The 21,029-nt window shown below is 45.4% G+C and overlaps 1 long non-coding RNA gene across 1 annotated transcript; it reads right to left on the bottom strand.

The window, feature by feature from the left end:
- Window positions 1-378: 378 nt before the first annotated feature.
- On the bottom strand, window positions 379-9,010 carry LOC309365314. Its single transcript, XR_014165998.1, has 2 exons — window positions 942-9,010; window positions 379-807 (listed from the first exon to the last, which is right to left on the bottom strand). It is a non-coding gene; the product is annotated as an uncharacterized lncRNA (long non-coding RNA).
- Window positions 9,011-21,029: the final 12,019 nt, after the last annotated feature.

Genomic DNA, 21,029 nt, shown 5'->3' with positions numbered 1-21,029 from the left:
GAGAGACTTGGTGGCTTGGGCGCGTGCAGGCTCCGCTCTGCCCGAACGGTCCACCCGCTGCCTCCCCCCAGCTGTAGGGCGGCTGAGTGGGAGGAGGCAGGTGGACTCCGGAGGCCCTGCGGTGGCTCGCCCCAGGCACCCAAGAGGCTTCCTCTGCCGCTGGTGAGATGAACTGTTAAACTACCCTGGGAATTGTAGCTCTATGAAGGGAACATAAGACTTCTAACAACTCTCAGCACCTTTAAACAAGAGTTCCCAGAATTCTTTGGGGGAAGGTATGACTGTTTAAAGTAGTACAATAGTGCTTTAAATGTATGCTGCCAATATGGCCCAAGTGCACTCTGAGAATTTATATGAGCTCAGTCTGCATCCAAGAGGTGTTTGTTTGTTTGTTTGTTTGTTTGTTTGTTTGTTTGTTTTGCAAATCATGACTGACTTGGCAGTGGAGTTAAGAATCATAGCCCCCTAGAACTACAACCTGGTTTCCATTTCTCACCAGCATAGATCACAAATAAAATAAGTGTAAGGTTGTTGGGCTTTTGTTTTTCATAGGGGGGGGGGAATGTGACCAAGAGTAGAATACCTCTTTCAGCCTGTATTTGCTCTTCTTGTATAAGCAAGGAGATGCACACCTCCAGCATGTTGAGGTGCACTACTTGTACCCGCATCTAGAGCTTGTGTCTAGATCGTGTAAGGGAAACGCAAAAGGCCCCACTTTAGACCTTTAAGGAGAAGCACAAAGCACGAAGCGCAAGCCGCTTGTACATAGGAATGTCGGAAGCTGCCTTACACTGAGTCAAGCCATTGCTCCATCTAGCTCAGTGTTGTCTACACCAGGCATAGGCAAACTTGGCCCTCCAGATGTTTTGGGACTACAACTCCCATGATCCCTAGCTAACAGGACCAGTGATCAGGGATGGTGGGAGTTGTAGTCCCAAAACATCTGGAGGGCCAAGTTTGCCTGTGCCTGGGCTACACTGACTGGCAGCAGCTCTCCAGGATTTCAGACAGGGATCTCTCCCAGCTCTTCCCAGAGCTGCCAGGGGGTTTGAACCTGGGACCTTATGCATGTAAGGTAGCAGTGCTCTCCTGCTGAACCACAGCACTTCCTGATTACATCTGGGGTGGTTCACCTTGGCTACATGGAATGCTGAAACGCTGATCCCACCAAGATTCGCCCCCAAAACATTGAATATTTTAATCACCATTCCTTGACTCCAAAATAATGAAAAGTAATGCTGGTAAATGCAGTTTCTACAGAAGCACAAGTTATCTTTATAAATAGCTTATTTATTTTTTTAATGTACATTGCTAAATAAAATATATTGGATAGCTAAAAGATTTTGTGAATTAAGGAAAAAAAATTAAATATATTTTTGCATGCTCAGCTATTTGGCAGAATTCCTGCACTAATTGTATCAGTGACAGAATACTATTTACCCCATGGCAGGAGGCAAGCAGGGCTTCTCACAAGGGACTTTTAAACTGCTTGAATTCTTACACACAGATCTTTGGTGATGCCACTAACCCTCCTGCTGTCTATCATTCTCACTGTTCACAACTCAAGTCTTTTTGCACTGTAAAGGTCCACACAATAACCCCCACTCCCCACTAAATAGGATACTCTTTTCCCTTTCACCCATCCATTTAAGCCCATGCTGGCCCAATTCACAATGACCTTAGAGGAACTTCTGGAAAGGAAGGAAAGAAAAAATTATGCATTAAAAGCCTGCCCTCAAATTTCAGTGTACATGTACAAATTTCTCCTCCATGGGAAAGTAGAATAGTGTGTTCCACATATTCTGCTCACAGGGAGCATTTTGAAACATATCAAGATTGCAATGCAGATTTAAATCTCCCCCCTTCCATTTCCCTCTCTTACAGGCTAGTTCTCCTGGGCATGTTTCATCACCTGGTGTACATCAGGTGTGAGCGAACCATCAGGGATAGAACTTCCATAATGCTTCACCTTAGACACAAGATTTCTCAAGGCAATTGAATCGCACAGGGCTGTTTCACACATTACATAGAGGCAAGCCTGGGTTTGCCAAAGTGTTGTACACTCAGCAGAATCCTGGCCCTCTGCTGAGCTTATGATAGAAAACATATTTGCATACATGTAGCTTGTGTAGTATCCTAAATGTGTTTCCATGCATTCACAGGTGATTTTCAGCTGGTCCCCTAAAAATGTGTGAGCTGGCTCAGCATCCAAGCGTTCAGTTATCAGATTACGTGCATGCATGTCTGAATCAGCCCACATCCATACAAGCAGCAGGAAGAAGCTTAAAGGCACTGCTAGGGTCGCTTGTGGAAAAGTCTGCTGTAGGCCATCTCCTGCATGCATGAATCACTCAAATTGCACAGAACTGCTGATCCCTTTCAATGCAAATATGTGCACAGGAAATTCATTATACTGTACTGGGAAGTGTGCTGTAAATAGGAATTATTTTCAAACAGATCAATTCATTTTTAATTGGTATGAGGAATTCATTGCTCCTTTTGAACCTTAGTTTTATGCAAAGGGAGGAACGTACTACTTAATCGTCTTTTGTCTTTCATGAGGAATATCAGTATTGACCTAAGCTGGCAAGCAAATCCCAAGAATCAGCTTCAGCTGCCCCTAGTGCATCAGAAAAGTTGAAACAGCCTGTACCCTACACTTGGCACATGAGGGTGTATGTGTAGAGAGATGCCATACTCTGTCCCATATACCTGGGGGACGTGGGTACAGGCAAATGCTTGTGTGTCCTTTTCTGCCTCTAGAGCAGGGTTTCCCAAATTTGGGTCTCCAGCTGTTTTTGGACTACAGTTCCCATCATCCCTGGCCACTGGTCCTCCTAGCTAGGGATGATGGGAGTTGTAGTCCAAAAACAGCTGGAGACCCAAGTTTGGGAAACTCTGCTCTAGAGCCAATGAACAGCCCTTTACATGCTGCTTAAGGTGACTTCTTGCTGTCCTCTGCCCTTGTGCCCCAGCCCCATGGGACCATGGCAAAGAATAAGTGGAAGAGCATCACTGATTCTGCAATGATTGCCACTGGAATGGTGCTCTTGTGCTAGAGCAAGGGAACAAGATGTCCCCGCAAGCTGACAGTATGCACATGCTGCTGCCTAACTGTGGCCGCTTATCGGATGAGGCTTTTAAGTCTCTGATTGGATTAGCCCGTCCAAAGGATACCAATAGGATAAGGAAGGTTTGCTTATATGTTAGGTAGGCCTGATCTGTATAGGACAACCTTGAAGCATTCAGGTGTCTTTGAGTTATGGCATCAGAGGGAACATCTGTATAATATATAAGCCAGAGTATATGCTAGAAGCACTTTCTTCCTATTCTAGGAATGCCATAATCTAAGGTAAGACCCAGAAGTAAAGACAAAGGATTCAGGAAGAGGCATTGTGTTCTTGTACTGTTCCCTCATCACCCCAGAAAAGGAATGGTCTATATATGCCTAATAATTTCCTTCCCTTTTGCTTGTGGGCCAAAGAGACAAAAACTCCAGCCACAGGTCTCATTTCATGGCAGACTGGAAATTGCCTGCACTTTAAAGGAGTCCAGATTTGGATTCCAAAACCCCACAATCCCCAGATCCTGAATTTTGTTCAGTTTTTTATTTTTATTGCTAGTTATTTTTCAACAGAATGATACTTATACTCTCACCCTGGTAAAAGGTTTATTCTATCTGGTATTTGATTATACTGCATTATGTACACACACACAAATACATGATCTGACAAAAATGCATGTAGGATGGCAATGGTTATTTATGCTGAAGAGTCCCATAATATAGTTACCGGTAATCCATATGCAAAGCCCATAGAATTAAAGCCATGCAAACAAAGTGAGTCTCCTATCTCCCAATATTTCTTACATTCTTTTGGGGGGGAGGGGGGGTAGCAGGGGAAGAATCTCTTAAGTTGGTCTCAAACTTGTGCCTTGTATTTGCTCCTGAAACAGATTCACTCGTGTGGTTCTGAAGAGAGAATACAACTACTAATGTATTTTGGGGTGCAGGGCGGGGGGAATTCCAAACATTACTGGAATTCCAGTAATGATGCGTTTAAGCTGTGTTTATTGGGGGAAGCTGAGTAAGTTTTAGATTGTGGATGAAAGAAAAGGCTCTCTACTCTGATACCAAAGTGGCCAATAGATTAAACATGAAAATATTTCTTTATTTGGGAATGTACGCTGCAAAAAAGAGAGAGAGTACAAGATGGGTGAATTTTGCAATAAAGCACTGAATTCCCCATAAGCTGATACTGTGCTAGTTTTATTATGTTAGCTGCCCTGAGCCCTGCTTCAGCCAGGAAGGGCAGGGTACAAATAAAATTTTATTATTATTATTCACAAACCAGCAGTACATAGGTGTCTTATACACTATGAGCCACTGAACTATCAAATGTATATGACGATTCGCATGATTGCTATCCCAGTACACTCCCACAATCCCTGACACTTTGTGAGCAGTCCCAGGAAGTTGTACTGGTACTGTACAGTTTCTCAGTGCAGCTAGCAAGTTCTCAGTGCAGCTAGCAACTATGAGTAGTAGCAATGACAATATACAAAATGGTTGTGTGGCAAAAGGAAGGGTATGCTTATCTGTGCAGCATTCAAAAGGCATTTTTATGCTTCACGTTCTAGAATCTAGGGACATGACTGTAACTTTGAGTGTGATGAGCAGAGTCAAAGGTTTTGTTTCACAGCTTGTCAAAGCACACAGCCCCTTCCAGCTTTATTTATTTATTTTGGAGGGGGAGTTATGAACCGGAGGGGGGCAGAAAGGGGCTTGCATATTCTTAGGAATGAAGGGAAGTGTTGCCCTCACTCTGAATTGGCTTTATGACATCATAATGTCACCACATTTGATTGGCTCTGTGGCATCATGCAGTGCAGACCTTAGCTGGCCAGGTCATACTTCCAAGTAGATGGAGACTAAATAAAATAATATAAAAGACAGCAGAGAAGCAGACTACAGAAACTAGCAATTGCCCTCAAGCAGCAAATAAGTTGAGAAAGGAGGTGGTTTTGATAACATATTGGTTCCCACTCACCCGAAAAAGACTCTTTTCATGGGCCAACCTTTTTGATATGCAAGTACTTGAATGTTTAGTTAAATGTTGTGGTTTGAGACCTACTTAGGAAGCTAACAGTATGATCCTAAACTCTTTATTAAGTAGTAAATCCTATAAATTGAATTGAGATTTACAACACAACCCTATGCATGCTTTATTCTAAAGTAACTTCAGTGGGGTTTAATCCCTGGTAAGTGGGCTTAGAACTTCAGCTCAAAATCCATGCCAGCGTACTTAGGATAGCAGCCTGTTACTTGCTTTTGTCACAATTTATATAGCTTTTCTATATCAGACTATATACTGCTCTTTCTCCACTTCTGAACTGATCCATCTTATCCTGTTTTTACTCTGTCTTAAATGAAAAACAAGTCCTGTGCAGGTCTGTGAGTCATACTAAATATTCCATGCGTGTTTACTCAGAAGCAAGTCCCATTATCTTCAATAGAGCTTGCTTCCTAGCCCAATAAGCACGTTTAGGATTACAGTTGATTAAATATGAAACTGCTGCTACATTCACTGGGGTGTGAGATGCTTATAGGACTGAGTTCCTCTAAAAGATCTTTGATAGCTAAATGCTTGATAAACCACCGAGAAAACTGGATACAAAGCAGTTCCTTATTGTACCTTTCTTGGAGACTTGAAAGTGGTTTAAAAGAGGGATCATGGCTTGCAGTGTGTCTTCTGACTTCTGCACCCAGTAAGCAGGTTTTGCCTCGTTTGGGGTTTGTTTTTTGTTCTTTAAAAGTCGTGCAAAACTTGCTTATTTATTTATTTGGGGGTTTATATATCCCGCCTTTCATACTAACCTCAAGGCAGCTAACTCCTCCAAAAATCATACACCATACATTGACCAGCAACGAAAGTGGGACACAAGAAATCTGTGGGGAGGTAAAGCAGTGCTCTCTCTCAAACCAGTTTCAATTCTCTTTCAAAAACTATTGCGTTTCCAGCTTTCTGCAGCTCTCTCAAAAGAGCACGGCAGAGTAGAATGTAGTATGGCTGTTGGGTTTTCGTTTTTTGCAATGTCCCTGATCCTGCAGTGGGAATCTGCACTTCAAACCTTACTAAGAGGGAGTACTACTAACTGAATAAATGCTGCAGGACCAGGGTTTGGTTTTGTGGTTCTGGATTGTTTGGGTGGTTTTTTCTTTTTCTTTTTTAATTGTATGCAAGAGCTAGTTTTGTGTTTATTTTTATGACTTTGTGATGATCCAAACTCTGATGTTGGGTTGCAAGTCAGCCTGGAAGACTGCCTACCTGAGTCTTCCCTTTGGATCAGCATTTTATCCTTCATGTCGCTCACTCTTAATCATCATTGTGCCAAGTTTATTTTCTTTTTATATGATTTCTTACATCCACTGCAGATACAACAAAATAAGTAGCTAGTTTTTCAACAGTGGATTTTTGTTGTTGTTTGGTCAATTTTAAAACATAAAGACATAAAGGAAAGGGTTCCAAATTATAATTATTTACTTTAGGTCGTTTTTATACTGAAAAGTGTACAGAAAGTTGCATTCACCTCACCAAATACTGTTGTGAATGTAGAAATTGGCGCTCCAGCTCTCTCTCTTTCAGTTTCCACGACCTTCTGTCCTTTTCCATCTAAAGGCTCTTTCTGATGATTTAAATGTTAAAGATTAGGTTGTTCCAACAGAACTTTTGTTTAGGTCATTGTTAACATTGCCTAAGCGCTGAAGTTAATGCAGGAAATTAAAACTCCAGTGTAATTTTAAAGCAAATTATGAATAACGTTTGTACCCGTGTGAAACCAAAGATTTTTGCCATTAAATATGCAGCACCTTAAAAGTTCAAAATTGGATAGTAGAAAGCCCCTTTGCTCCTTGGTATTCAAACTATCCCAAGCTCCTTGATTCCCCTTTTCAGTTAGGGCAAACTAGTGTTTGGTATGGTTTAGAAATCTGCTCTTCTGTTATCCTATACCAATAGTTTGCTATTTGTGCCATTTACTTGAACAGAGCAAGCAACTCCTGTCTAATGAACTAGAAAGCCATTGCCCTGCAAGTAGAGGACCATGTCAAAACCTTCCCTAAAAGGGCTGATTAGATCAGTCTTTAGTGTTTATATCAGGCTTTCTCAACCTAGTACCCTCCTCACGCTTTTGGACCACAACTCCCAACATCACAACTCCAATATCTGAGGGGCACCAGGTTGGAGAAAGACTGGTTTAGATGCTGTCATATTCTTGGTTTCTTCTGCAGATACAAAGCAGTGGTTTTCAAACACAATACTATCAGGGAATCCTTTCTGCATTAACTTTTCCGGTAAAAAAACACACAACAAAGTCCAGTGCATTGCAAAGCGTTCTGGGGGTAGGGGAGTGTTTTGATGTATATATATTGCTGTGTTGTGACTGAATGAAGTGCAACACCCAAGACTCCCATGCAGATGCACATTAATGGGCAAGAAGGTGGATGTGATGGACAAACTCTTTCAGGAGAACATAGCTGCCGTTTTTGATCTTCCCTGATAATATTCCAAAGGAGCCCATGGTTTCTTGGAGCACTGTCAGAAAACCACTCCCCTAATGAGTAGAACCTGATTCACCACCAAATTTAGCAAGGCCTCTGGGTCATTGGTCTTGCAAAGGACACTTTTATGTGCACTACCTTTGATTTTATTTTTGTACTTTGCATGTTCTCCATGCTGCTGTCCTGAAATTCAAAGCACTTTCTGAAAGAAAATTGATTGTAACCGAGAGCTACTGTCGTTTTCCTAACTCCTTAATGAAAATTGCTAACATGTTGTTTCTGTCTGTCTGTCTCTGTCTGTTGGCTTGTTTGTTCATACGCCCACAGAAAGAATGTAGAACTCCTAAGGTCTGTCAACTCAAGATGCTTGAAAGGTGGATAGCTTCTGATATTCAGTAACCTTGAATTGTGGTGAAATCTGAAAGCATCAGAAGCTGACATGGCCAGACAGGCAAGGTCTTCAAATAAGACTATGCCCATCACCAGTCTTTGGATGATATCCAATATTAAGCATACTTTGCGTAAATTCAGTGGTTTCAGTGGCCCTACTCTGAGTATGACTGAATACACATCACACTCCAGCGCCGGCCCAAGACATTTTGGTGCCTGAGGCAAACCACAAAATGGCTTCCACTCCCTGCCAGGGAAGAAGGGGTGAGCAAGGATCTGCATCAGGAACAAGGGGAGAATAAAAATCTACATTGGGATCTGCTGCCCCTGTGGATCCTGCCACCTGAGGCAGTCATCTCACCTTGCCTCATGGGTGGGCCGGCCCTGTCACACTCACTTTTCATTGCTACAAGATTATGGCCTTTATATTCATCAACTGTATGTGTTTTCCCCCCTTTTTTTAAAGCAAAAAGCAAAACCGTATATAGTTCTTCAGAAAGCAGCAGTTTTGTTCCAAGTGGCTAAAACTCTTCAGCAAAGCTCTCCCTTTGTTGAGTGAGATGATTCAGGGACATTTCCGAGCACAGAACTAACTGCTGATCCATGTAGTTTTCTTTTTCCCTTCCATGTGCAACAGGTGTGTGCAGTGTGCATCCCACAATGGGGTATGGTGGTACCTCGTCTGAAAAAAAAAATGAGATGCTTTTTATAGTGCTGCTCAGAGAATGGAAAGTGACAACTTTGTAAACTGTAAATTACACAGAATCTATTTATCATGTTATTTATTTTTTCAATGACTGTGACCTTATGCACTGTGAATGCTTTTGTGATATGGGGGTTCTTTGTACAGATCTGTATGTCATTATAAAGAAAATTCCAAACGTGATAATTTGTTACATAATATTGGCATGACCTTTGATTATTTTTATCGTGAAAAGGAGGGGGAAACAATAGTTAATATGAAATGAAGATTTATATTTAAAATAAACCTAGCAGTCAGTATTGTAAGGCACTATATATATATATGTATAACAACACATGTACACTGTCAATAAAATATATAAGGATAACAAGAGAGTGGCAATGATGTTTTCCCCAGGAAAAGTGTGTCCAGGCATCGGGAATGAACACTCTCCTATTTAGGGCTGCATTCAAGTTGTAACTTGTTCCTTATATGTGCTCTAAATTGTGTTTCACGGATTCCTACAAAAGCTGGAAATAATTTTGAAGACAGCAGCAAGACTGTTAAAGGGTTACATGGAAAATATTCCTATATGCAAAGCTGTTTTCAACATGAAGAACAAGAAATTGGCAGCAGCCTTTCCTGCTACTTGCCACCTCACCCTTTTAGCTGGAGGTGTTGCGATTGAACCATAGACCTTCTGCATTCAGAGCACGTGCTCTCCCACTGAGCTGTGCCCCCCCTCCCCATTACAATCTAGGGCTGAGGTTCCCAGCGTGGCACTCTCTCTTGTGCCATCACAACACCCTCTGACACTCAGCTTGTTGCATTTAAATGCAAGAACTGGGCATTCCAGTAAGAAGAAAGCAAACTGTTGTTACTTTTGTTTAATTGCTCACCACATCCCAAAATAAAGACGCTCATCGTCGCATGAGATCAGAGTGAGGGAGATCAGACTGGGAGCAGAGGAAGAGGTGACTACCACCCCCTACCCTGTGCCACCAAACTTCTTGGGAAAGCACAACTTTGACATGCAGGGCTGAGAAGCGACAAAACCGCCTTCTCTGTTGATGCTGGAGCTGAAAGGAGCCCCAGCAGAAATGCAAGGGATCTGGAGAGATGGTCCATAGATTCTTAAACAGGCTGGACTGTATGACATAATAAGCCACTAGGTCCCCTGACCAAAATATAAATTCAGGACATTCTTCACACAGGTGTGTGTCAGAGAAGGGAGAGGGGAAGTGAGAGATCCTGCCTTTTATTTCTGCTTGGGGAAAGGTTAGCATTTGTGTGTGTGTACACTGATCATTAAAGGCTCTGTATTGTGAGACAGCCCCATTCCAATGTGCAAAATCACTCAGCCAACAGTTTGACTCAGCAGGCTTCACTGGCCAGTTATGTAATGCGGGTTTGTGCTATAACGGGCTTGTAATCTGCAGATTAACAGTACAGGAGCCCACAACAGCTCATCCAGCGTCCTTATGCAGCCTGCAGATGATATATAGCAGCTCACAGACAGAGGGGGTGGGGAGGTATTACGATTACGCAATCCGCACATCAGTTGAGGGCACTTTAGTAAAAGCCAATCTTGTCCTATCTTTTCCCTTTGGCACTTGTTAAAGTTCATGAACGTTACTGAAACTCGTCATTTGGAAAGAGATCATGCAAAAATGTTTTTTTTTTTTAAATAGATATGCTATGCATGGTGGGTAAAAAATGCCCACCATTGCACTGTGCAAGTGAAGAATTAACTCATTTTCTCTACTTCTCAAGCTAGTTTACGGATAATCTTAAAACAATTGAAGCAATAAAAAGTAGCCCTCAAAAAATCACATCAAATTAGAAAATAAAAGCCAATAGACACAGAATTAGAAACAATACAGATGGTATTTAAAGCCAGGGGGAGGGGAGATAAAAACAAAAAACCTTTGCCAGGTGCAAAAGAGTGGATGCTGTCAGTTCATTCAAAGTCTGATGAATGTACAAATTGCTTGTGTGTTGTACACATTCACCAGGTGACACATTTTAAACCCAGCTCACCTGCATGCATGCATACATGCACATACACCATTTTAGACCTCATGATTACAGAGAAAAATTGAGGAAACTGACAGGCAGCTTGTTAAATTGTGAGAGGCAAGAGAAACTGGATAAAACTCTTGCTAGTGTGTGTTTTTTTTATTAGCAATAGATGAGGTGCAGCCACTCTTCTGAAGCCTGGTGGAATCAGTTGGAAGTGTGCAAGGCAAGCAAATCGATGCAAATCTGCCTTGGTCGTGATCCAAACTTGCACGCAACTAGTTTCATGCATACAAAGGGACCGTGTGGTTGCACCTCTTGAACAGCAGCCCCTGCCATTCATGTCATATGTCCAAACCTCTTCTGAAAGTGAGAGAGAAGAGCTGGCTGTGCCATTAAGTTTCAGCTGCCCTCCTGGATGTTGCTGAGAGGGAAAACAGAACCAGACCAGAGTCTGGTGATGCAGTCCCCCTGAAATGCCACCAAAGTGCTGGAGCCTCTCTCTGATTGTTAACCAAGTCAGCCACAGAAGGGGGAGGAACAACATTTCAGGGGGGAGAACAAAAGGAGCAGCTTTTGAGGGAGTTAGGGCTTGATTTAAGGGGAGAGATAGGGAGTAGGATGGGATTTGACTGAGGGAGAACTGGTTCTGAGTGGTTAAATATCCACACTGAGGAAACTATCTATAGCAAGAGGACAGAGCCCCGAAGCTTGGATAGGGGGACAGTGTTGAGGGCCTTGGAAAGGTAGGGTGCAGGTGGCGCTGTGGTCTAAACTACTGAGCCTCTTGGGCTTGCCGATCAGAAGGTCGGTGGTTTGAATCCGATCAAAGGTGGTGAACTCCCGTTGCTCTGTCCTAGCTTCTGCCAACCTAGCAGTTGGAAAGCACACCAGTGCAAGTAGATAAATAGGTACCGCTGCGGCGGGAAGGTAAATGGCGTTTCCATGCGCTCTGGCATTGCATACACCAGAAATGGTTGAGCCATGCTGGCCACATGACCTGGAAAGCTATCTGTGGACAAATGCTGGTTCCCTTGGCCTGAAGCAAGATGAGCGCCACACCCCATAGTCACCTTTAACTGGACTTAACCGTCCAGGGGTCCTTTACCTTTTACCTCTGGGAAAGGTATACAGACAGGACTGTTCTAGGAGGATTGTGACTGAAGTGGGAGAGGTTGAACCTGTGGGTTTACAGGCTACCTGGGTCTCAGTATAGCCAGGAGGGGAGAGTTCTTCTAGGTACAGAAGACTCCTGAATCAGTAACAAGGGGTGAGGTGATGCCCTGGGTCTGTTATACCATTTAGAATACCTCAGACGTGGGATTGCTTAAAGAGTGTGTAACTGAGGGAAAGTGCCCCTCACTCGTGAACCAAGCTATTAATCGGTGAAGGAAGTGGATGGTCTTAAAAGTATTTAACTGTATTTAACTAAGTAACAGAAACTGAAGTATAACAACTGATTTTGAGTAAAGAGAGGTAAAGAGAAGCTGTGACTGTAACACTGTGTTTAAGCCTGAGTCATCTTATAGTTAGTTAAAGTAAATAAGTTAACTTCTACCTGAAAGACCGCATTTCCTGACCAACTTTGTTTCATAATCCCCCCCTTTTTTGCTTAATAAGCTTTTCCTGTTTGTTTGAACATTTTCTGCCTGAGACTATAATCATTTAAGTTTTCTCTCACACAAGTCCCCCACTAGACATCCCATGGTAAATTTGTAAAACCTCATGTTCACTGGTGCACATTGAGGTGTGTGCACTACAGTGGTACCTCGGGTTACATACGCTTCAGGTTACAGACTCCACTAACCCAGAAATATTACCTTGGGTTAAGAACTTTGCTTCAGGATGAGAACAGAAATCGTGCAGCGGCGGCACAGTGGCAACAGGAGGCCCCATTAGCTAAAGTGGTGCTTCAGGTTAAGAACAGTTTCAGGTTAAGAACAGACCTCCAGAACGAATTAAGTTCTTAACCTGAGGTACCACTGTATATTGAATAGGGGGCAGTTAGCGGGGTGAGTCTGCCGCATTATTAATTGGTGATAAGCGGTTGGATCCGCTACAGTTGCCTCCTGGCTGTCCCCTTAATGCTCTTGAAGACACCTACATTAGTTCTTTACATCCAGGCCCTCGTGTATTCAGAGCAGGACAGGGCTTTTCTTGCCACAGAATTCAAATTCTGTTTTTGTGTGTGTGCTGTTCAGTGTCTCATACTCAGGCTGCGGAGGTGGGAGAAATTTGGCTCAGTCCACATTTTAAATCAAGCACACCCAATTTCCACTTCCCCAAACCATACACAAACTGAAACCCAGATATCCTTTGAAATTCACACTTCTTCAAATTTTCTGATGCCCTTTGCCAGTCAAATAACATATACAAAAATGTGTGTGTTAGGGGAAAGTGTGTGTAAAAATGCAAGGGCAACGCGTTGGAGGCAAGTCAGGTGACATTGCAATGTGGCCACAGAGATGCCAGCACTGGGGCAATTGTCTGGAGAACCGTTCCCCCCCCCCCAAAAAAGGTGTTGCTTTCTCCCTAAAAAAAGGCTGAATAACTTTGGCTCCCCCCTAAAAAAAGCACAACAACTTAGGGTTGCCTGTCAAAAAAAGTGTGAGTTCCTGCACCTTTTTTTTCTAGAAAATACGGTAAGCACTGGGCTCAGACTGTCTGTAATCCCATGGATGATCTTGAGGCTGCATTCCATTGAGGGGTCAAACTCTGCAATCAGATCATTTGTGTGCTTTTATGACATGGAAGAGTTGAGAAAATTTCTGCAGGTTCCAGCTTGCTGGTTCATGCTGGCCATCCTCACCCCCATGTTCCCATTCTGAGTTTGATCCAGCCATTTCCTCCAGCTCTTCAGCAGTCAGTTGGTCCTCAACTGGCGATTCCATTTCTTCCTGGATGAGCTCAACAAAGCCATCACTGCACTCTAATGAAGACTGCTGGCCATTTTTTTCCTGCTCTCCTACCCCCTTTCCCCCAATATGTGCCATTTTCCCGCCATTTTCTCCCCACCCCCACCCCCAGTGCATGCCATTTTTGCATCTTCTTTTCCCCTTGGTTGTGAGTTACCTGCACAGTGGTACCTTGGGTTACAGATGCTCCAGGTTACAGACTCCACTAACCCAGAAATAGTACCTCGGGTTAAGAACTTTGCTTCAGGATGAGAACAGAAATTGTGCGGCAGTGGGAGGCCCCATTAGCTAAAGTGGTACCTCAGGTTAAGAACAGTTTCAGGTTAAGAACGGACCTCCGGAAAGAATTAAGTTCTTAACCCGAGGTACCACTGTTGGGAAACTGTGTACATGCAGCTACTCACACAGAGACAGTTAAGGTTTGGCAGACAGTCAGAAGGCAATCTGAAGGAGTAAGTCTGCCTGGTGATAACAGAGACATGGATACCGCTCCCTGATTGGTCAAGCTCTCTCAAGGGAATGATAATTAATGGCCTACTAACTGGAATGCGTAATTTCAGTTCAGAGTTCAGAGTTCTGTGTGTCAGTGTAGGAGTTGTGAGTCGTATCAGAGAGAGCTAGCAAAAGATCCGTGTTCTGTTCCTGTAAATAGTCCACTGTATATAATAAACACCTGTGATGGGATAATGAGCTGCTTGTGCGTAAAAGCTTGATCCCTCTGGTGTTTGGCTGGTCAACCAAACCGAGGCACTAACGGAGCCTCCCAAGGCGTGACTCCGTTAGTCGCTGGTAGAATCTGACAGTGGGCGTCTACGAAATTTACGCCAACATAAAAGTTGTTTCACGGACATGCGCCTTCGTGACTCTCTGCGTGACAGCTTCCGGCGAAGGGTGGGAGTTGCCAACGGGGGTCTTGTTACCTCTGCACTATTCTCACTAGAAGTATCCCAGAGCCCTCCCTCCTCCGACTCCCCTTCTGCCGGAGCTTCTGCTCTCCCCCTGCTGGTTCCCTCCTCCGCTGCAGAATCTCTCCGAGTCTGCTGGAGCCTCTGCACCATCTCTCTTTCCGATGGCAGTTCCCTGACATCCACCTCCCCCTCAGGGCCCCCTTCACCCCCCGCTTCCTCTCCCACTGGCGGTGAGGGCGGAAAGCCCCTAAAGGAACTCTCCTCGTCGTCCGAGGATTCAAACACTTCTAACCATGGCGTACCGTCTCTCTCCCCGTCTTCCTCTTCTTCGTCGGAGTCGGCTTCCTCACCCACCCCTGACTCTGGGAACCCTCCAAACTCTCCTTCCTCATCGGTGGTCCCAAAGTGTTCCCTTCTAAATCGTGCCACGGGTTGCGGTTTTTTTGGGAAACGCCGATGAAATGTTTCTATTAAAACCTCGTCATTGACTACCTCAGCGGGTACCCAAGTGTTTTCCGACTCTACTTCCCCCTCCCATTCTACCAGATATTCCACCTGATCCCCCTTCCACCTGGAATCAATGATTCCTGCCACGTTCATGTCGCGTTCTCTCTCTTCTATCACGGGCGTTCGGGAGACCTCTCTCTCACGCTCCCCCCCCCATTCACGTCCCTCTCGGTACGGCGACAGTAATGACCTGTGAAATACTGGGTGCAATTTCATGTGACTGGGCAGTCTGAGTTTGAATGCTACTGGGTTCACCTGCTGTATGACCTCAAAGGGTCCCAATCTTTTGGATTTCAGTTTCTTACAACCCCCCTTGAAAGGTAGTCCCTGGGTGGATAGCCACACCCGGTCTCCCACCCTTATAGTTTCACCTTCCCTCCTATTTTTGTCTGCTTGCTTTTTATATTCTTCCTTGGCTCTCTCTAAGTTAAGTTGTAGCTGACGGTGGATGGCTTCCATCTCTTCAACAAAATGTTCCGCCGCCGGCACACTCCACCTCTCCCCTCCTTCTCCTGGAAATGCCCTGGGATGACACCCATAATTTGCCAGAAAGGGACTCAGCCCTGTGGACACGTTCTCAGCGTTGTTGTAGGCAAATTCTGCCAGAGGTAACTTATCTACCCAATCATTTTCTCGGTCCTTTACATAACACCTCAGGTATTGTTGTAAAATCCCGTTTGCCCTTTCCGCTTGCCCATTTGTTTCCGGGTGCCGGGCAGTGGAGAAATTGATTTCCACGTGCAGTAAGCTCATAAGTTTCCTCCAGAACCTGGAAGTAAACTGTTTCCCTCTATCGCTGACCACCCTCAAGGGGGCGCCATGCAACCGGAAAATATGCTCTACGAACAACTTGGCGGTTTCCTCCGCTGTGACCGCATGTGAACAGGCTATAAAATGACACATCTTAGTTAATAGATCTACCACTACCATGACCGCCGTTTTGCCCTTGGATTTTGGCAGGTCCGTCATAAAATCTATGGAGACTGCCTCCCATGGCCTTTCTGGTGTGGGTAAGGGTTGTAAGAGCCCCGCTGGCGCCACCCTCTCCCCTTTCGCTCGCTGGCACCTGTCGCAACCCCTGACATATTCCCGTACATCCTCCCTCACCTTGGGCCACCAAAACTCCCTGGTAACCAACCACATGGTTTTGTGCTGTCCAAAATGCCCCGCTGTGGGGCTATCATGCAACTGCTTGAGTACTCTGCCCCTCAGTTCCCCATCGGGTATGTACAGTGCCCCTTTGTAATACAACGCCCCACTCTTTTCTTCAAACCCCCCTGTGTTCTCCTCTGTCCTCCTGAGTTCTCTGAGTTTCTCTTGGGCGTATTCGTCGTTCTCCGTACCCTCTAACAGTTCTTTCTGCCCCACCAAAGCCGCCCCACACACCCAGCGGTCTTCAGGGATTACGTGCCTTGCTTCCGGCGCGCCCTCCCCCTCTAAGTACTCAGGCTTTCTGGAAAGAGCGTCCGCCCTTACGTTCTCGGACCCTGGCACGTAACGAATCTCAAAATTGAATTTGGAGAACTCCTGGGCCCATCTCACTTGTCTCTGGTTCAGCACTCGGGCTGTTCTCCAGTACTCCAGATTTTTGTGGTCAGTCCGGACTTGAACCTTGTGCTGCGCCCCAATCAGCAAGTGCCGCCATCTCCGGAATGCTTCATGAATGGCGAGCAGTTCTCGGTCGTATACTGTGTAGTTCCTCTCGGATTTGTTCAACTTCCGCGAGAAGAATGCACACGGTCTCCATTCAGACGCATCTTTCCCCGGCTGGAGAAGCACGGCCCCTACCGCTCGGTCTGACGCGTCAGTCTCCACTCGCATTGGTTGCCGTAGATCCACGTGCAAAAGTTGCTCCTCCGACGCAAACGCTGCCTTTAAGCGTTCGAATGCCCCTTGCGCTTCTTCCGTCCAAGCAAATTTTTTCTTGCTGCTAAGACAATCCGTGATGGGCGCTGTTAAATGGGCAAAGTTCTTGATGAACTTCCTATAGAAGTTTCCGAAGCCCAGGAACCTTTGCACGTCCTTCTTGGTCTTTGGTGTTTTCCATTCCAGTACCGCTTGAACCTTGCTGGGATCCATAGCCAACCCCTTGTCAGACAACCGGTACCCCAGGAATTCCACCTCCCTGCTATGAAACTGGCATTTCTCCAGTTTCACCCACAGCCGATTTTCTCGCAGTTTGCTCAGTACTTCTCTAACATCTCGCACATGCTGCTCCTCATTCTCTGAGTACACCAGGACGTCATCTAAGAACGCCACGCAGTTCTTGTAAAGCAATGGCCCCAGGACGTGATTCATGAATGATTGAAAGCAGGCGGAGCCCCCTTGTAATCCAAAAGGCATAACTAGGTACTCAAACTCCCCCAAGGGGGTGAACATAGTGGTCTTCCAAGTTATATGCCCCCCTAAGGTCCAGCTTGGTAAAAATCTTCCCTTTTCTCACCCGTGTCAGAATGTCATCAATTCTGGGCATAGGGAAAGTCACTGGTTCTGACACAGCATTTAGGGCCCTGAAATCACACACAAGCCTGGGTTTGCCCGTGTTTTTTTTGTCCACAAAGAACACTGGGCTGCCCCCCACCGCTCGTGACTCTCTGATGAAACCTCGCTTGAGGTTCTTGTCAATGAACTCCCTTAACTCCTGCATCTCACGGTCTGACATGGCATACAGCTTGCCCACTGGCAATTGTGCTCCTGGGAGTAAGGTGATTTGACAGTCAAAGGGTCTGTGCGGGGGCAGTTTATCTGCTTCCTTTTCACTGAAGACGTCAATCAAATCAGCGTATTGTGGTGGCACCTTCCTCTTGTCAGTCACTTCCATCCCTGCTAGAGTGGCTCTGGCCCCTGCCTGACCCTCTCCCTCCTTGCAGTGTTCTAGGCAATGTGCTGAACCAAAGGAAACCACCCTCTGATGCCAGCCTACTAGCGGATCGTGTAGTGCCAGCCAGCTCATTCCCAGAATGATGGGAGCTCCTCCCAAGGTGGCTACATTAAACGCTATCAGTTCTGTGTGTCTTGCCACCCTCATAATCATTGGTACAGTCTGTTGGCTCACTTCTCCCCCCAACAGTTCCCTCCCATCAATCGTGGTTACTTGCAAAGGCTTACTTAATGGGAGAGTTTGTATCTGGTGTTCAGCAGCAAACTCCTTACTCATGAAATTACAGGAGCTGCCTGAATCCAATAGCGCTTTTATCTTTAGTGGGTGTCCGTTTGACAGTTCCAGCAACACCTCTATCACAAGCGCTGGTCTTGGAGGTTCCGGCGTGGGCACATTCACTACTCCCTGGCCTGGCTGCTGTGCCCTGATGTTGGCAACCAGGCGTTGGCTTTTACTTGCTCCTCTATTTCTCCTTCCTCCTTTCCCCCAACAGTTCCCGCCATGCCCTGCCATTCCTTCCTTTGCGGACAAACTCTGGCAAAGTGCCCTGGCTGTTGGCAGAGATAACATCTCTTGGCACTCTTTCCCTCCTTCTTCCGCCCTTCACTGGTGTTTGAAACTGCGCGCGCGCGCGCTGTTCCCAGTTCCATCGGCTCTGCGGGCGGGAAAGACTGCTCCGGAATCTCTGGAATGCGGAAGTCCTTCCAACGTTCCCCCTTTCCTTCCCGCTTTTCCAAAGCTCTTGCTTCTTGGCGCGCTCCTATGGACAGTGCAGATTTAGTCAGCTGATCCATAGACTCCGCCCTGGGCGCCCGGGAAAGTTCATCTTTCACGGTCGGAGAGAGCCCTTCTTCAAATAACATTTGAATAGGTTCACTTGCTAGATCCCACCCCAGTCTATGAATAAGCATAGTGAACTCAGTCCAGTACTCACGTACAGATCGGCTCCCCTGTTTGCACCCCATCAACTGCCTCCGCACCACCCCCTGCTCAATCTCACTGGAAAACATCAAGTCCATGGCGCGAAAAAACTTCCTCGTGTCCTTTAAGATATCATTATTGGCTGCCATCAGGGGTCGAACCCAGTCCCTCGCCCCTCCCTCTAGATGGCTAATTACGTACGCCACTCTAGAGTTCTCATCGGTGAAGTCATCAAACAGTAGATTGAGAGCATATTGCATCTCCGTTCTAAAGGCTTGATAGTTCCTGGGATCCCCCCCAAATCTCTGCACCAATCCAGGCACCTTTCTGGCAAGTGGGGCGGTTTTCCCCTTATCCGCATCTTGAGCCCTCCTCTCCTCAAGCCTCGCCGTTTGCAGCGCGAGCTGGACCTCCATCGCCCTGTACCTTTCCTCCAGGCTTGGACCTGCTCCAGCTCCAGCTCCTGCGGTTCCGGCTGGTTCGCTCATGATGCCCTCTGCTTGCACAAGCTGCTTTCAAAGACTGTCAGATTGCTGTGATGGGATAATGAGCTGCTTGTGCGTAAAAGCTTGATCCCTCTGGTGTTTGGCTGGTCAACCAAACCGAGGCACTAACGGAGCCTCCCAAGGCGTGACTCCGTTAGTCGCTGGTAGAATCTGACAGTGGGCGTCTACGAAATTTACGCCAACATAAAAGTTGTTTCACGGACATGCGCCTTCGTGACTCTCTGCGTGACAGCTTCCGGCGAAGGGTGGGAGTTGCCGACGGGGGTCTTGTTACCTCTGCACTATTCTCACTAGAAGTATCCCAGAGCCCTCCCTCCTCCGACTCCCCTTCTGCCGGAGCTTCTGCTCTCCCCCTGCTGGTTCCCTCCTCCGCTGCAGAATCTCTCCGAGTCTGCTGGAGCCTCTGCACCATCTCTCTTTCCGATGGCAGTTCCCTGACAACACCTAACTACAAGTTCCTGGTTCCTGCTTCGTCTATCCTGTCTGCAGCCAAGTCACCAATTGCTTCCGTGGATTCTGCGTGTACTCTGCTAGGTCTGGCTAAGGTCCTGCAACTAGTCAGAAAGTTGCAAAACACCAAATACGTTTGGCCAATAACCACTGTATTCAGTGTGTCAGGTAAGAGTAGCAGAAGTCAGGCATATGCACACACACACTAGCTAACAACTACAATTGCTGAGGCAGTCCATTGCACCAAGATCCAGCTCCATGTCCTGCTGAATGTGAAGATAACAGAAAATAAAGGTGGTCTGGGGGAGCCTACATCAACCAGGCGCCCTCCAGGTATTGTTGGACTCCAATTAACATTAACCTCAGCCAAGGTGGCCAGTGGTGAGGGATGATGGGCATTGTAGTCCAACAATGTCTAAAGGGTGCTAGGTTGAGGAAGGCTGTTTTTAAACCATAACTGAATGTTGATGCCGAAGTTGAAATAGCAGAAGGCTTGACACAGCTGGATTGAGAAATCATAAATGGCTGGTTGGTTGGTTGGTTGGTAGGTTGAGGGACGGAGGTCAATAGCATTGGGGAAGCAACCTATGGCAATCTTAATCTGATGCTGCTACAGGTTTCTGTTTGGCTAATGTGATATAATAATAATAATAATAATAATAATAATAATAATAATAATGGCCTTAATTGTATCTGGGTTAGAATAGTCACTATTTTGTCTTTGTTTCAGCTGCATAATTATTGTCTAGCTTCCTACCAAGGATATGAAACGTAAAGCAATACAAAACTCAATCTCAGACAATGAACTAAAATGCAAAATTTGGTGTGAGTGCATAAATCTGCAAATTAATATGCAATATGTGTAAATGGAAATATACAACTTTATTCTCTTCACAATCAATCAAATGTTCAAAGTGTCATCATTTGAAGCATGCCAGGATATAATTGTACCAGAATCTCAGCTGGTATGACCAGCCTATTGCGATAAAAGCCAAGTGGGATATTTACAACTGAAGAAGACCCTTTTGGGGTTGAAATGTGTTTGGTTCGCAATAATATTAACAGTCACGTGACCCCAGGCTTTTTGAAGAGCTATTTACATTCTAGTTTAAAGATAAAGAACCCTCAGGTGAGAGAGATATTCAGTGGCCTTCAAGTTCCCCACCCGCAGATAACACAGGGAGAGTAGAAAAGACCTGGCCACAGTCTTCTCTGATGTGACGTATCTTTCTTTCTAAAGGATTTCAAAGCATTACCACTATTTAATCTATATGTGTAAATTAGCATATGTA

Source organism: Podarcis melisellensis (assembly GCF_964234715.1).
Source record: "Podarcis melisellensis genome assembly, chromosome: 1".
NCBI classification, from domain to species: Eukaryota; Metazoa; Chordata; class Lepidosauria; order Squamata; family Lacertidae; genus Podarcis; species Podarcis melisellensis.
This window is presented reverse-complemented; position numbering and strand designations above follow the sequence as displayed.